General features: G+C 44.6%; 1 protein-coding gene across 4 annotated transcripts in view; it reads right to left on the bottom strand.

Moving 5' to 3' along the window:
* znf438 (zinc finger protein 438) overlaps positions 1-1014 on the bottom strand; it is a 62695-nt gene extending 61681 nt beyond the window's left edge. For 3 of the 4 annotated variants that reach the window (XM_068343570.1, XM_068343571.1, XM_068343575.1), the window contains exon 1: positions 851-1006. The gene's annotated coding sequence lies outside the window, so the exon portion shown is untranslated. Of the gene's footprint in view, positions 1-850 lie in introns of all 4 variants that reach the window. The other variant, XM_068343572.1, reaches the window with a different exon arrangement.
* Positions 1015-17016: the final 16002 nt, after the last annotated feature.

The following is a 17016-nucleotide window of genomic DNA, read 5'->3' as shown; positions in this document are numbered from 1 at the left end:
CTGATTGTAACACTGTTGTGTGTCTGACTGTAACACTGTTGTGTGACAGTAACACTGTTGTGTGTCTGACTGTAACACTGTTGTGGGTCTGACAGTAACACTGTTGTGTGACAGCAACACTGTTGTGTGTCTGACAGTAACACTGTTGTGTGACAGTAACACTGTTGTGTGTCTGACTGTAACACTGTTGTGGGTCTGACAGTAACACTGTTGTGTGACAGTAACAGTGTTGTGTGTCTGACAGTAACACTGTTGTGTGACAGTAACACTATTGTGGGTCTGACAGTAACACTGTTGTGTGACAGTAACACTGTTGTGTCTGACAGTAACACTGTTGTGTGTGTGTGACAGTAACACTGTTGTGTGTGTGACAGTAACACTGTTGCGTGTCTGACTGTAACACTGTTGTGTGTCTGACTGTAACACTGTTGTGTGACAGTAACACTGTTGTGTGTCTGACTGTAACACTGTTGTGTGTCTGACTGTAACACTGTTGTGTGTCTGACAGTAACACTGTTGTGTGTCTGACTGTAACACTGTTGTGTGTCTGACTGTAACACTGTTGTGTGTCTGACAGTAACACTGTAGTGTGTCTGTCCACAGATCACAGCTGCAGGTTGAGCCTCAGGCCTGCTCGGCACTGCCTTCACTCACACTCACACACACACACACACACACACACACACACACACACACACACACACACACACACACACACACACACACACACACACACACACACACACAGTGAAACCCTCGCTGTCTTTATGTTCAGGTGTGATTCGGACTGTAGATTCTGACCAATCACAGCTCCAGGCTGCTGCACGGAGACGCTCCGGTCAAACCTCACCTGCGTTCATTGTGTCCGGTAGCAGCGGGGGGGTGACGGTAACACGTCTCACCTGGATGCCCGGTGGGGTGCGGGAGAGCCTTCAGACCACAGACCAGCTCATCTTCGTGAAAACCTGCTGAAAGCGATGATCCTCATTTCTGTTTCTTTCCAGCCATTTTGGGTCAAACCGTCATCGATATGCGGCGGGGGGGTGATGCTCTGCATACAGTAATGAATGTCCCACCTCCCTGTGCCGGTATGACATCAGTACTGGCTTAATGTCGGGAAATCATGTGAACAGACGTTGCAGTGAACACTGTGTAACTCACTGGTGTTGGAGACCACGCCATAACGTCTTTAATGTACGGTAACCCCCCTCCGTAGACAGTAATGGTACGGTCCGTCAGTTCCGGGATGGCGTTGGTCTGTCCGGTGGAAGCAGCCAATCAGCGGCTGTGTAGCCGGTAGCGGACCGACACGGAGCAGCTCAGGTCAGGAAACGGTTTTCTAGGAAAAGTAGAGGAACCCGCGGAAATATAACGATAACCCATAATATCAGACTCCAGACATATCAAACAAACGTGTTGGTTTATAAACCAAGAGCACAGACGTAGTCAAGCATCACCCACGTGACGTAACGACTTTGTGTCGGCCAATCACAGATGGCGCTGGGCGGGCGTTGTGAAGCCGTAGATGAATGCTAGCAGGCTAACTGGAGAAAGAAAGCTAACTACTGGTGAGACTGGGAGAGGAGCTAACGCTAAAGGAGCTAACGCTAAAGGAGCTAACGCTAAAGGAGCTCACGCTAAAGGAGCTAACGCTAAAGGAGCTCACGCTAAAGGAGCTAACGCTAAAGGAGCTCACGCTAAAGGAGCTCACGCTAAAGGAAAAGGCTCCTGTCCAAAGAGCAGGTGTTAAAGAAATGTTAGAGAAGTGATGGTTCTGTTAGTGACTACATGAACACAACTGTATGGAGTTACTAAAGAGCGTTCTGTCAGCCCCCCAGTGCATTGTGGGTACTACATGGATTGTCTCATTCCAAACAGAAACCACAGCTGGACAGACTGTTGGTGCTAGCAGCTAGTTTCACTCACTAATGGTTGTTTCTGTGTGGTTCTGTTTGGACCCTCTGCTCTGAACATGAACATTGTTAACAGTTCTGACTCCAGATGGTGTTACCTGGAGTCCATTAGAGGTATTTCTGCTCCTAACATAGCCGACGCCTGACACCATGTTGGTCACCTGATTCCTTGTGGCAGATGAGCCGTGATTGGTTGAGCGCTTGATTGACAGGTAGTGGGTGGAGTTAAAAAGTGTGACAGCGTGAGGTTTTCAAGTGAGCTTATTCAAATACAGTACAGTGGTACCTCTACTTACAAAATTAACTGGTAATTGCGTAAGTAGAAAATTTCCTAAGTAGAGACGCGTTTTCCATGAAAATGTCCCAATCCGTTCCAAGCCCACAAAAATTCCGACATAAATGTTTTATAAAGCATAAAAATGCATCAAAACATGTAACAAATACATGTTACAATTAGGTTATTACACAATAAATGAGCGTTGTGTATAACGTAAAAACAAAGAATAACGAATAATAATGATGGTCATTTACCTTTTAACTGCTGTCCTCATTGTTTTTTGCCCTCTTTGGTTCATGCCCTCTTGCCCCCCCATGAACAACAGAGTGAATTCCAGTCCTCCTCCTGAACTTCTCCAACCACCCACGCGATGCCTTAAACTCCTTAAACTTCCTTTTGTTTTAATAACGTGGTGATTGTAGATGCATTACGGCCATATTCTTTGGTGAGATCAACCAAACGCATCCCTTTTTCAGGCTTTTCTATTGTCTCTTGCTTTGTTTGTACGGACAAAAAAACTCTTTTCTTTGTCTTTTCTTTTCCTCTTTTCTCCGTCACTTTCTTGGGGTCCATAGTGAATACTCTAAAAGTTAATATATTTACGTAAAACTATCAGAACACCTCATGGGTCGAGTGCCGAATGCCAAAGACACTCCATGAGCACCGTTCTAGCTCCACACAGAGGTCCCTCTTAGCCAATTGGATGCCAGCAAGATACGTAGTAATAGCCAATGGCAGAGCAGCTATGAGAATGTTGCTTTCAGGAACCTGTGGGAGATTTGAGTATCAGCCGATACTGTGTTTTTATTCGAGTATCAGCCGATACTGTCTTCACATTACGTAAGTCGAAATTTCTTTCGTAAGTAGAGGTAATATTTTCCTGCTGAGAAATTTCGTGAGTAGAGACAATCGTAAGTAGAGATATCACTGTATATAGGTGGGGAGATCACAAGCAGGTGAACACAAGAAATTATGTTCACAATCAGGTTCATTGATACAGTGTAGAAGAGTTAATCATTTATTCCAGCAAACTGACTATCCAATCATTAAAGTCAGTCAGCGTCATGTGATTAATGCATCACCATAAAGCAACTTTTTACTGTTATGGTTATTTAAGAAAGATTTTATTACCTGAAAAAGCTTCATGATCCACACCCATAAGACATCAATAAGACCCTGTGATCTCTGTATAAACACACACACACACACACACACACACGAACACACACACACACACACACACACACAATTACGTTTGATTTGAATGAACAAGTCCATATCTTTTCAAGATGTTTCAGACGAGGGTGCAAGTCCTGTGATGCTTTACGACTGTTCAGGGGTTAAAAAAGTTACTGGACAATAATGAATTTTAATTTTTTTGGGTACACAGTTATGTACCTCATTATTAGCATCATGAAATATGAATATATGATTTGCTCCTAAATAATGAACTAAACTGCAATATCAAACAGATTAAACAGAACATTTTAATGCCTTAGAAAATTAAATCTTGTTACAGCTGATTCCAAATAATCATATTAATTGAACCGCTATCAGTTGTATACAAGTTAACTGTGTCTGATTTGTTCATTATCATTAAGTAGGGCATATATTAACTGATGCAGAGGAGGAAGGTAGACATACTGTGTGTCCAGGAGACCAGGTGGAAAGGTAGCAAGGCTAGAAGTTTAGGAGCAGGGTTCAAGTTGTTCTATCATGGTGTAGATCGGAAGAGAAATGGAGTCGGAGTTATCTTGAAGGAGGAGTATGTTAGGAATGTCCTGGAGGTAAAAAGAGTGTCGGATAGAGTGATGAGTCTGAAGCTAGAAATAGAAGGTGTGATGTTCAATGTTGTTAGCGGGTATGCTCCACAGGTAGGATGTGAGCTGGAGGAGAAGGAGAAATTCTGGTCGGACTTTGATGAAGTGATGCAGAGCATGCCTAGAAGTGAGAGAGTTGTCATTGGAGCAGACTTCAATGGACATGTTGGTGCAGGAAACAGAGGTGATGAGGAGGTGATGGGCAGGTTTGGTATCCAGGAGAGGAACGCAGAAGGACAGATGGTAGTTGACTTTGCAAAAAGGATGGAAATGGCTGTAGTGAATACTTTCTTCCAGAAGAGGCAGGAACATAGAGTGACTTATAAGAGTGGCGGTAGGAGCACACAGGTAGACTACATCTTGTGTAGACGGTGTAACCTGAAAGAGATCAGTGACTGCAAAGTAGTGGTAGGTGAGAGTGTAGCCAAACAGCATAGGATGGTGGTGTGTAGGATGACTCTGGTGGTGAGGAAGATGAAGAGGGCAAAGGCAGAGCAGAAGACGAAATGGTGGAAGCTGAAAAAGGAAGAGTGTTGCATGACTTTTAGGAAGGAGTTAAGACAGGCTCTGGGTGGTCAGGAGGTGCTTCCAGAGGACTGGACAACTACAGCTAATGTGATCAGGGAGACAGGTAGGAGAGTACTTGGTGTGTCATCTGGAAGGAAAGTAGATAAGGAGACTTGGTGGTGGAATGAGGAGGTACAGGAGTGTATACAGAGAAAGAGGTTAGCCAAGAGGAAGTGGGACACTGAGAGGACTGAGGAGAGTAGACAGGAGTACAGGGAGATGCAGCGTAAGGTGAAGGTAGAGGTAGCAAAGGCCAAACAAGAAGCTTATGATGACTTGTATGCTAGGTTGGACAGTAAGGAGGGAGAGACTGATCTATACCGGTTGGCAAGACAGAGAGATAGAGATGGGAAGGACGTGCAGCAGGTTAGGGTGATTAAGGCTAGGGATGGAAGTCTATTGACAGGTGCCAGTAGTGTGATGGGAAGATGGAAAGAGTACTTTGAAGAGTTGATGAACGTGGAAAATGAGAGGGAACAAAGACTAGAAGAGGTGACTGTTGTGGACCAGGATGTAGCAAAGATTAGTCAGGATGAAGTGAGGAGGGCATTGAAGAGGATGAAGAGTGGAAAGGCAGTCGGTCCTGATGATATACCTGTAGAGGTTTGGAAGTGTCTAGGAGAGGTGGCGGTAGAGTTTCTGACTGGGTTGTTCAACAGGATCTTAGATAGTGAGAAGATGCCTGAGGAATGGAGGAGAAGTGTGCTGGTGCCCATTTTTAAGAACAAAGGAGATGTGCAGAGTTGTGGCAACTACAGAGGAATAAAGCTGATGAGCCATACAATGAAGTTATGGGAGAGAGTAGTGGAAGCTAGACTAAGGGCAGAAGTGAACATTTGTGAGCAGCAGTATGGTTTCATGCCAAAAAAGAGTACTACAGATGCAGTATTTGCTTTGAGGATGTTGATAGAGAAGTACAGAGAAGGCCAGAGGGAGCTGCATTGTGTTTTTGTAGATCTGGAGAAAGCTTATGACAGGGTGCCCAGAGAGGAACTGTGGTATTGTATGAGGAAGTCTGGAGTGGCAGAGAAGTATGTTAGAATGGTGCAGGACATGTATGAGGACTGTAAGACAGTGGTGAGGTGTGCTGTAGGTGTGACAGAGGAGTTCAAGGTGGAGGTGGGACTGCATCAGGGATCAGCTCTGAGCCCCTTCTTGTTTGCTATGGTGATGGACAGGCTGACAGACGAGGTTAGACAGGAATCTCCATGGACTATGATGTTTGCAGATGACATTGTGATCTGTAGTGAGAGCAGGGAACAGGTGGAGGAGAAGCTAGAGAAGTGGAGGTTTGTCCTGGAAAGGAGAGGAATGAAGGTTAGCCGCAGTAAGACAGAGTACATGTGTGTGAATGAGAGGGACCCAAGTGGAATAGTGAGGTTAGAGGGAGAAGAGATCAAGAAGGTGGAGGATTTTAAGTACTTAGGCTCAACAGTCCAGAGCAATGGAGAGTGTGGAAAAGAGGTGAAGAAGCGTGTCCAGGCAGGATGGAACGGATGGAGGAAAGTGTCAGGTGTGATGTGTGATAGAAGAGTTTCAGCTAAAATGAAGGGAAAGGTGTACAAAACTGTGGTGAGACCAGCGATGTTGTTTGGTCTAGAGACAGTGTCACTGAAGAAAAGACAGGAGACAGAGCTAGAGGTAGCAGAGATGAAGATGCTGAGGTTCTCTCTGGGAGTGACCAGGAAGGATAAGATCAGGAATGAGTACATCAGAGGGACAGCACATGTTAGAGGTCTTGGAGATAAAGTCAGAGAGGCCAGACTGAGATGGTTTGGACATGTCCAGAGGAGAGATAGTGAATATATTGGTAGAAGGATGCTGAGTTTTGAACTGCCAGGCAGGAGACCTAGAGGAAGACCAAAGAGGAGGTTTATGGATGTAATGAGGGAAGACATGAAGGTAGTTGGTGTGAGAGAAGAGGATTCAAAGGACAGGGCTAGATGGAGGAAATTGATTCGCTGTGGCGACCCCTGAAGGGAAAAGCCGAAAGGAAAAGAAGAAGAAGAAGAAGAAGGGCATATATTAACTGATGTGTGTAAATTTCTTCTTTGCGTGTAACAAAGCTGGATCAGTAAGAGAACAGTACTGCCTCGACGAGGCAGAAGTCAGTGTCAGCTTCTGCTTTGTTGCATCCCGCTTCAAGGCGGTGATTTATTAATTGTCAGTGTCCGTGTGTTTGTCCGTTCATTCGTTACCATCCATCCGTCCACCAAATATCTCCACAACCGCTGCAGATAGAAAGATTAAACAAAAACACATTATTCGGGCAGCAAAGGGGATGAAAATGAGATGATGACCTTGACCTTGAGAAAACTAGGTCAAGGTCAAATTTGAACTTTTGTTCACTCAAAAGAAACCAGATCAAATAAAAAGATGAGGGAGAAGGCCAGCGTGAGTAAGACCATAGATCAAAGCTAGTGCTTTGAACTATGACAGTAGGTCAGGTTAAAATATTAAATTCAGGAGTGTCGTGGGATGTTTCAGTCTGTGACTCATAAAACTACAAAAACATCTTCCATTGAAAAAGTTGAAATGTATACCCATACTCTGCACATATGTCCACATACGTTTACCCACACCTGCAGGTCATTTAACCAATATGTTGGATGCTCACATCTCCAGTGTTAAGATGATTATGTTGGCAGAAGCAGCACACACAACACAGACATCTTTCCAGCTCAAAGAGAGGGGGGGCCCTGTGTTAAAATGTAGTGGGAGGAACTGTGACTAGTGGGATAATGTTAATAAAATACTCAGAAATGTAGTGAAAAAGTCATGTTGTAACACTGAAGTGGAAAACTCAAGCAACGTCCGATTTACACTTAAGTCCCGTCACACCAGCACTGCACTCATGGAGACTTTCCGCCAGTGGTGAATCCAGTATGAAACTGGGCTCCCACAGCCAGCTGTTCCTCTAAGGTGTTTGTGTTAAAGTTTCCTTTAACATTTTATTCTCACTGCAGCAGTAAAAGGTAGAGTGTTCATAAAGACAGATTTTTATTCTTGTTGTCATCTTTGTAATCCTAATAAAGTCCATATTAGTGAGCATGTCATAACACATTACAAGATTAATCGGTTACAACACAAATGCATGGATGTGAATTGACACACTCGTTCACATGTGCCCTTTCTACTGGTGTTTCACACCACGTTTTCAGTGCATTGAAGCATGGTGTTGTTAGTTTTGCAGTTTGAGTCACCTGGGGCTACACATGTCCTGTTGTGTTAACCAGACACAGGCCTGTGTGTATGGTGTGGGGCAGGTGGCCATGCCTTCTGCCTGTGTGTGTGTGTGTGGGGGGGGGGGGGTGACAGACAGGCGGAACAGAAGAAGACATCCAGTTGATGCTACTTAGGCTTGTCTTGTTCTGTCACAGACGCAGGAGTGATGGGTCTGAGAACAGACGTGTGATCAGGAATGTCAGGACAGGTGTTATAACTGCTGTTATAGCTGTTATAACTGCTGCTCTTACCTCCAGCACATTAGCAGCTTATATCAATATTTTTCATCTCCCAAAACAGGATATGAAAGAGAGATGCTTTTTTTTCCGGCAGCTGTTGATGAAACGCTGACAATCACGTGTGCCACCCGACGGAAATGATCGAGTCAATCCTCTGACACGTCTTCACATGTTCATCTTGTTCTTCAGTGGCGTGTGGGTCTGAGTTTTGTCCAGTATGACTGACTTAAACAGCACGTCGTCTCACATGTAGAAAGGTAGTGGTGTTGTCCTGACTTGGTGATCAATACAAGGTTCTTTAGCGCAGAGACAAATAAAATTAAGCATTGCTTTAGGATAATGACATCGATCAGCGCTCAGTAAAGCGTTTCAGGCTGCAGCAGCTTAATTCCCGTCTCTGAACAGGAAGCCAATCCGAGTCGGGTTGATGGTCACATGTGATGCTGCATGGCACCAACTTCCTCTGTACTATATCACACAACCATTTGAAACAACTGAAATGTCATTTACATCATTTCCTTTGAAAACTGTTTCTGCAGAGAAGATTTCACAGAGTGTGCATTTACATACTGGTAGAATTAAATTAATTTATACTGGTAGAATTAGAATTAAAACGCTGCTCCTCATCGGTGGTATGCTGCATCTACGTAGACTGCGAGGAAGGCCTGAGGTGACTCATGGATCACATGTCACGAATTACAGGTCAGTAATCACTTAAAGTCAAATCAGCCTACAAAGCATTAAAGCTGACATTGTAATATAACATAATAACACAATTACAGCCCAGAGCAGGGGTAGGAAAACAGTTGTAGGAAAGGATTAGCCTTTTTTTCCATGTTAAAACAACCAAGATAAAATTCTAACAAAAAGCAACGGTTCAGGTTCTTTTCAAGCTGCTTTCTCTTAAGCTGGGTCCTTTGAGTCAACAGTCCTTGTTGTGGATTCCCTCTGTGAATAAAAGTCATTTACCTTGCTCATTATGTGAGACATTGAGGTGTTTTGATGTTTGGAGATGGAAATGCTCTGAGATGAAATATTCATTTTTTCATTTGACTTAATTATATATGTGTCCACTGTCAGGTTGAAAACCGCTGCTCCGGTAAGGGATGTTTCAAGCGTACCTTTTTGCCAGTGGCGCAGAATACATTACCTCCTTATTATAGGGATTGCTTAGCGTACACTCATATGCAACCTTATGGAAATATTAAATGAAGAGGCTGCACACCTCAGTGGACACACTGAATAAGCATGAGTGTCTCTTGTTCATGACTCATAATTTGAAGGCTAGGCTGATGTTTTTGACTCATATGCTGCATCTCCTTTTGTTTCCCTGAGGCTCTGTTGCCACAGGATTCTACCTGTGCTGCTTATTCTTTTATTTAAAGTAAGTGTTTACCTACAGAGACATAATTAGTCAGCATTTGATTACGACTGGACGGTAGAGATGCCTCAGGAATGTGCATCCTTGTGTGTGTCTTAACAATCATGTCAAGCTGTGACATTTCCACAGAGGCAAAGGTGAAGAGCAAAGGTCAACACTTTTAGAAGTAATAGAAATGAGTGTGATAGAAAAAGATTGACACCTTACTCTGTCTATACAGTAAATACGGAGCTAAGAGCCTGTTAACTTCGCTCTGACGGGGGATACAGCGCCACTCACAATCAGACATTTTCACATTGATTTTAAAAATGAGGAGAACAAATCACAGTAATTTGATTATTGATGTATTTGCACCATTTTAGAACACTGGTGTTTACTAGAACTAAGATCTTCTCATTCTTTAGTAACTATGAGAACCTGGTAAGCAGATGCTTCAGCCAAATTAGTTTCATTGCCATGTCATTAATTAGATGAGCTTAGCTCCTTCATTACAGGAATAGTTTGATATCTGGAGTTGGTGTGAAGCTACAGGCAGCATTATTCTGTTCAAAAATAAAATGTGCCATTGGTGGTGGATTTGTGGTTTCCCTTCAGACATGCTGTCTCTTTCTCGGAGGGTACAGTGACTTACTGGAGTCGCTGCTGGTTGCCAGGCGACCTCATGATGTTAACAGTATTACAGTTGGAGTTTAGAAACGCGAAAACGTCAAGCCCTTTGACGATCACTTCTGTCTGGGTGATGCTCTCCATGTTTCTAATGATGATCCTCTGGGCTTACACCTGTGAGGTGCAAACAGAGCAGGCGATCTGGGGTAAATACCTGCATGTTTTGAAGCTTATGTCATTCTATACATAATAAGGAAAAGCTTCATAAATATCCCACTTTAAAATGTCTCCACCTTAGAATCCCCTTCGTAAAAACTGGGATTCCGGGACTGGGATGATCTGTGGACTTTTTGTTTCCAAAGCCTTCCTAGCTGTTATGTTGTTATTGCAGTAATGTCCTGTGTTGGAATTTCATGTCGGGGCTCCCTTTCTGCTCCTAAAACCTTCTAGCAGACTGTCACCCTCTCAGCGCCTCTGGCTGCCTCCTGTAAAGGTGTGGGTGGTCGTGGTTGGACCCTAAAGTGGCCACACGGACGCTGAGCTGTGAAATTACATTAAGCCGCTAGCTAAGGCCCACGGCAATCCTCTCTTAATGAAAACTGTTTCACAGCACAGGCTGCTTGCAGGGCCAGAGACAATCTGTTTGACAAGCAGGGCTTCACAACAGGCTGAGTGAAGGGACACCCCAGTAATCGCTGGCATTTTGGACGTTCATTTTCAAGAGCTGCTCCATGATTCATGTATGGAGAAAGATGTTCTGATGTTCTGCTCGCTCGTGTGGGAAAAGAGTAGGTGTTTGACGTTCATATTCACAGGTTTGACAGATCAAAACATGAGCACACACACAAATAAACAACCCACACACTCATACAGCCTCATTGCAGGCCGATAACCACAGTCCTAAATGTGTTTCCTGCTAATGGAGGTGGAAAGTGCAAACAAACACTCATACAAGGAATGAAATCTATTAGTGTTTATTAAAAGGTCATCAGTGAGAAGTGAGTCTCATCATGTTCTGTGAGACGTATTCTTGTAAAGTGAAAGAGGAAGTGGGAAAAAAGATGACTTGGTGTGGTGTGTTCAAAGACAGTCCTAGTACAGGTTTGTTCAGAAGGTTTGACATTCATAAAGAAGGTAAACTGTCTATGACAAATAAAGTACAACTGTCCCTAAAAACACACGTAACAATTTACCAATAAGGAGGCTCTCCAGAGTAACCCAGGATATCAGATAACCAGCTGACACCATTACTGGTGTCTCTCATCTTCAAGAAGATGAATGAATGAATATGTCACCAGTATGTTGTGCCCCAAACACCTTACATATGATTGTATGGTCTTAAATAACTTCAGAACAACCCATTGAAGGACAAACATGAAAGACAAGAACCACAGAGCGTTTCTCTCCATCTTCTTTTCCTTTCGGCTTTTCCCTTCAGGGGTCTCCACAGTGAATCAATTGCCTCCATCTAACCCTGTCCTTTGCATCCTCTTCTCTCACACCAACTACTTTCATGTCCTCTTTCACTACATCCATAAACCTCTTCTTTGGTCTTCCTCTAGGCCTCCTGCCTGGTAGTTCAAAACTCAGCATCCTTCTACCAATATATTCACTATCTCTCCTCTGGACATGTCCAAACCATCTCAGTCTGGCCTCTCTGACTTTATCTCCAGAACCTCTAACATGTGCTGTCCCTCTGATGTACTCATTCCTGATCCTATCCATTCTGGTCACTCCCAGAGAGAACCTCAGCATCTTCATCTCTGCTACCTCCAGCTCTGTCTCCTGTCTTTTCCTCAGGGACACTGTCTCTAGACCAAACAACATTGCTGGTGTCACCACAGTTTTGTACACCTTTCCTTTCATTTTAGCTGAAACTCTTCTATCACACATCACACCTGACACTTTCCTCCACCCGTTCCATCCTGCCTGGACACGCTTCTTCACCTCTTTTCCACACTCTCCATTGCTCTGGACTGTTGAGCCTAAGTACTTCAAATCCTCCACCTTCTTGATCTCTTCTCCCTGTAACCTCACTCTTCCACTTGGGTCCCTCTCATTCACACACATGTACTCTGTCTTACTGCGGCTAACCTTCATTCCTCTCCTTTCCAGGACAAACCTCCACCTCTCTAGCTTCTCCTCCACCTGTTCCCTGCTCTCACTGCAGATCACAATGTCATCTGCAAACATCATAGTCCATGGAGATTCCTGTCTAACTTTGTCTGTCAGCCTGTCCATCACCATAGCAACAAGAAGGGGCTCAGAGCTGATCCCTGATGCGGTCCCACCTCCACCTTGAACTCCTCTGTCACACCTACAGCACACTTCACCACTGTCTTACAGTCCTCATACATGTCCTGCACTGCTCTAACATACTTCTCTGACACTCCAGACTTCCTCATACAATACCACAGTTCCTCTCTGGACACCCTGTCATCAGCTTTCTCCAGATCTACAAAAACACAATGCAGCTCCCTCTGGCCTTCTCTGTACTTCTCTATCAACATCCTCAAAGCAAATACTGCATCTGTAGTACTCTTTTTTGGCATGAAACCATACTGCTGCTCACAAATGCTCACTTCTGCCCTTAGTCTAGCTTCCACTACTCTCTCCCATAACTTCATTGTATGGCTCATCAGCTTTATTCCTCTGTAGTTGCCACAACTCTGCACATCTCCTTTGTTCTTAAAAATGGGCACCAGCACACTTCTCCTCCATTCCTCAGGCATCTTCTCACTATCTAAGATCCTGTTGAACAACCCAGTCAGAAACTCTACTGCCGCCTCTCCTAGACACTTCTATACCTCTACAGGTATATCATCAGGGCCGACTGCCTTTCCACTCTTCATCCTCTTCAATGCCCTCCTCACTTCATCCTGACTAATCTTTGCTACTTCCTAATCCACAGCAGTCACCTCTTCTCGTCTTTGTTCTCTCTCATTTTCCACGTTCATCAACTCTTCAAAGTACTCTTTCCATCTTCCCATCACACTACTGACACCTGTCAATAGACTTCCATCCCTATCCTTAATCACCCTAACCTGCTGCACGTCCTTCCCATCTCTATCTCTCTGTCTTGCCAACCGGTATAGATCAGTCTCTCCCTCCTTACTGTCCAACCTAGCATACAAGTCATCATAAGCTTCTTGTTTGGCCTTTGCTACCTCTACCTTCACCTTACGCTGCATCTCCCTGTACTCCTGTCTACTCTCCTCAGTCCTCTCAGTGTCCCACTTCTTCTTAGCTAACCTCTTTCTCTGTATACACTCCTGTACCTCCTCATTCCACCACCACGTCTCCTTATCTACTTTCCTTCCAGATGACACACCAAGTACTCTCCTACCTGTCTCCCTGATCACATTAGACGTAGTTGTCCAGTCATCTGGAAGCACCTCCTGACCACCCAGAGCCTGTCTGAACTCCTTCCTAAAAGTCATGCAACACTCGTCCTTTTTCAGCTTCCACCATTTCGTCCTCTGCTCTGCCTTTGCCCTCTTCATCTTCCTCACCACCAGAGTCATCCTACACACCACCATCCTATGCTGTTTGGCTACACTCTCACCTACCACTACTTTGCAGTCACTGATCTCTTTCAGGTTACACCGTCTACACCAGATGTAGTCTACCTGTGTGCTCCTACTTCCACTCTTATAGGTCACCCTATGTTCCTGCCTCTTCTGGAAGAAAGTATTCACTACAGCCATTTCCATCCTTTTTGCAAAGTCAACTACCATCTGTCCTTCTGCATTCCTCTCCGGGATACCAAACCTGCCCATCACCTCCTCATCACCTCTGTTTCCTGCACCAACATGTCCATTGAAGTCTGCTCCAATGACAACTCTCTCACTTCTAGGCATGCTCTGCATCACTTCATCAAAGTCCGACCAGAATTTCTCCTTCTCCTCCAGCTCACATCCTACCTGTGGAGCATACCCACTAACAACATTGAACATCACACCTTCTATTTCTAGCTTCAGACTCATCACTCTATCTGACACTTTTTTTACCTCCAGGACATTCCTAACAAACTCCTCCTTCAAGATAACGCCTACTCCATTTCTCTTCCTATCTACACCATGATAGAACAACTTGAACCCTGCTCCTAAACTTGTAGCCTTGCTACCTTTCCACCTGGTTTCCTGTACACACAGTATGTCTACCTTCCTTCTCTGCATCATGTCAACCAACTCTCTGCCTTATCCTGTCATAGTTCCAACATTCAACGTCCCTACTATCAATCCTATTCTCTTGGCGTTCCTCTTCTCTCTCTTCCTACGAACACACTTTCCTCCTCCCCTTCTTCTTTCTCTCCATGACAGTCAGCAAATAAATTCTAGCTTGACATAAAATTCACACTTTGTGATGTTGATATGTTATTCACATACTGTGTTTCCCTACAGCTAATCTTTATAGATACTGGCTTTAACTAATGTACCATTGGTACATTAGTTACCATCGGTGGTAACTAATGTGCCATTCGTTACCACCCAGGTGGTAACTAATTAATGTTAAAGGTTATGGTATGTTTGTGGCTAAAGCAGTGTCTCCATTATATTCCACGCAATGTTGTGATTGATGATATTTTGGTTGATAGAAAGTACTTGTAATAAACAGTTTCGTAGCGAGGTCATTAACTTTCTAATGATTTTATTTGTCAGCAGTCAGTCAGTAGGGCTCTTGCGATGGGGGGGTGTCCCATACCTGTGTGTTGAGCCAACCAGATGAGTCAGTTTTTTCCAATGCTGGGGGTCTTGTGCCAGCTGCTCTGCATCCTTCACAGTGACTCCCTGTTGTCGGCGGTCGCCTGCAATGACGCCAAGCCATCGGGGGTGGGTCTTGCCTCCAGGTCGTTTCCAGCCTGTGGCCTTAGGGTTAAACTGGAGAATGACTCTTATTGGATGATCAGGAGGAAGGCAGAGGATATGACCAAACCAGCGGGTCCGAAGTTGCGCCGCCTGGCAAGAAGCTCTGGGCTGGCACGTGGGGGCTCTAAGAACTTTGTTGGAAACCCACTGGGGCCACTTGATGTTTTCGATGGTTCTGAGAGCCCTGCTATTAAAACCATCTATACTGAAAGCCAGAGATGGACAGAGTACTTGACCCCAGTACTTACGTAAGAGTGCAAATACTTCTGGTCAAAATGTACTCCGCTACAAGTAAGAGTACCCAAGTCAATACATTACTTGACTAAGAGTAAAAAAGTACATGCTGTTAAATGTACTTAAGTATTCAAGAGTAAATACTTTTGAATGTACTTAAAGTAAGAGTAAGAGTGAATTCCTTTTTTTTTCTTTGATGAGAATGGACCTGACTGAATTACTGTCATTTTACAGTTTTATATATAGTACCTTGTATCTCTTGTTTCAGAGAAATCTCTTTGAAACCACCTGCACTGATGTGCCTGCCTGTAGAACCATTATGTTATACTGAACTAAGCCTTCCCCAACATCTATAAAAATGGAAATAAAATTAATGGAATCATCAAAGAGGACAATTATGTCATTTTCACATTTTATTAAACAATTCCCCCCTTCCATACACACACAAGACCAAATGGAGCCATACAGGCCCAACCAACTGGTTTAACTGGGGACCAACTGGAACCCCTAAAGGACACCCTGGTGGACTACTGGTTGAAAACCACTGCTTTACAACAAACTAAATCTCTGCTTTCAACAACTCAATGTTTACAGGAAGGACATATCCCAGTACCACAATATTTGTCTCCCCCAGACTGCCTGTCTCCCCCCACCTGTCTGTCTGTCTGTTTGCCCCCCCAATCTGTGTTTCTCCCCTTGCCCCCCAGTCTGTGTGTCTCTGTGGCCCTGTGTCCGCCAGTCTCTGTCAGTCTCTAGTTCTGTAAAATTAAGTGACCAGAGGTCTCTAGGTGTGACTTTTGTCAGTTTTTCTTCATCAAACACAATAAGCATTTGAAAATGTACTTTTTCTTGTCTGAGTCCGCGTTGTCCTTTTTCACTTCTCCAAACTCGAACATATCTTTAAGATGAGACCATGGGTTTTCTTCCTCTGCCTCATAAAACTCTGGCTCATCATGTTCATCATATTCAACGGAGGCTTCTTCGGCAGTCGCCATTGCCACCGCGGTCTTGTTTTGAGCTGATTGGGTAGGGGATGACGTATTTCCGCTTTTACGTAAATCCCAGTTGAGAACATGTACTGTGATAGGTTTCCTTCTTTGACGAACACTGCGTGTGGCCAATTGCATTTTAGGGGGGGGGGACAAAAAAACAACAACAGGAAATCTAAAAGTAACGAGTATTCGTGAGCCTTCTCAGTCCAACGCTTTTCTGGTTCTGCCATCTGTGCTGTACCATGTCCAGTGATGAATTACTTTCTGGGGAAAACAGGTGTCAGCAACACAGAGGTTGTTGTGGTGGCAGAGAAGGAGAAGGCGGTGACCGTTGTCGTTTGTAAGCCTGTCAGCAAAAGTTGTGTCGACAGATGAGCCTGTGGACCGATCACTGCTGGAAAGAGTGGCATTGGCGTCGGTGAGAATAATCGTGATGTCGTGTGGTGGGGCTTGGCCAACAGCCTGATGGAGCTGGTCAAAGAAGGCATCCTTCACATCCTTATCAGCCACATCGGTGGGAGCACAGGCAACAATGACTGTCATCTTGCCGTGTGTATGGAGAAAGCGAGCCAACAACAGTCTGTCGCTAAGAGGAGTCCAGCTAATGAGGCACTGACGGAGGGCCTTTGGGAATGCAAGTGCCACGCCATAGAGGCCTGTCCGTCTGTTGGGGATGCTCCACATGTAGTAGTGGTCGCCTGCTGTTGTTTCACCATTGCTTTGCCATTGTACTTCACAGAGCCCTGCCAGGGCGATGTTATAGCGGCTGAGCTCTCGGGACAGCAGAGTGGCAGCTCCGGGGCGAAGGAGTTTCTGGATGTTCCAAGTGGCGACATGGGTCCTACGTCGAAGGTTGATCCATATTCATTGGTCGTGGGCAGGCTGGGGTCCGTC

Source organism: Antennarius striatus, chromosome 20 (assembly GCF_040054535.1).
Source record: "Antennarius striatus isolate MH-2024 chromosome 20, ASM4005453v1, whole genome shotgun sequence".
Taxonomy (NCBI): Eukaryota; Metazoa; Chordata; class Actinopteri; order Lophiiformes; family Antennariidae; genus Antennarius; species Antennarius striatus.
The sequence above is the reverse complement of the archived record's forward strand: the minus strand, read 5'-3'. Positions and strand labels throughout refer to the sequence as shown.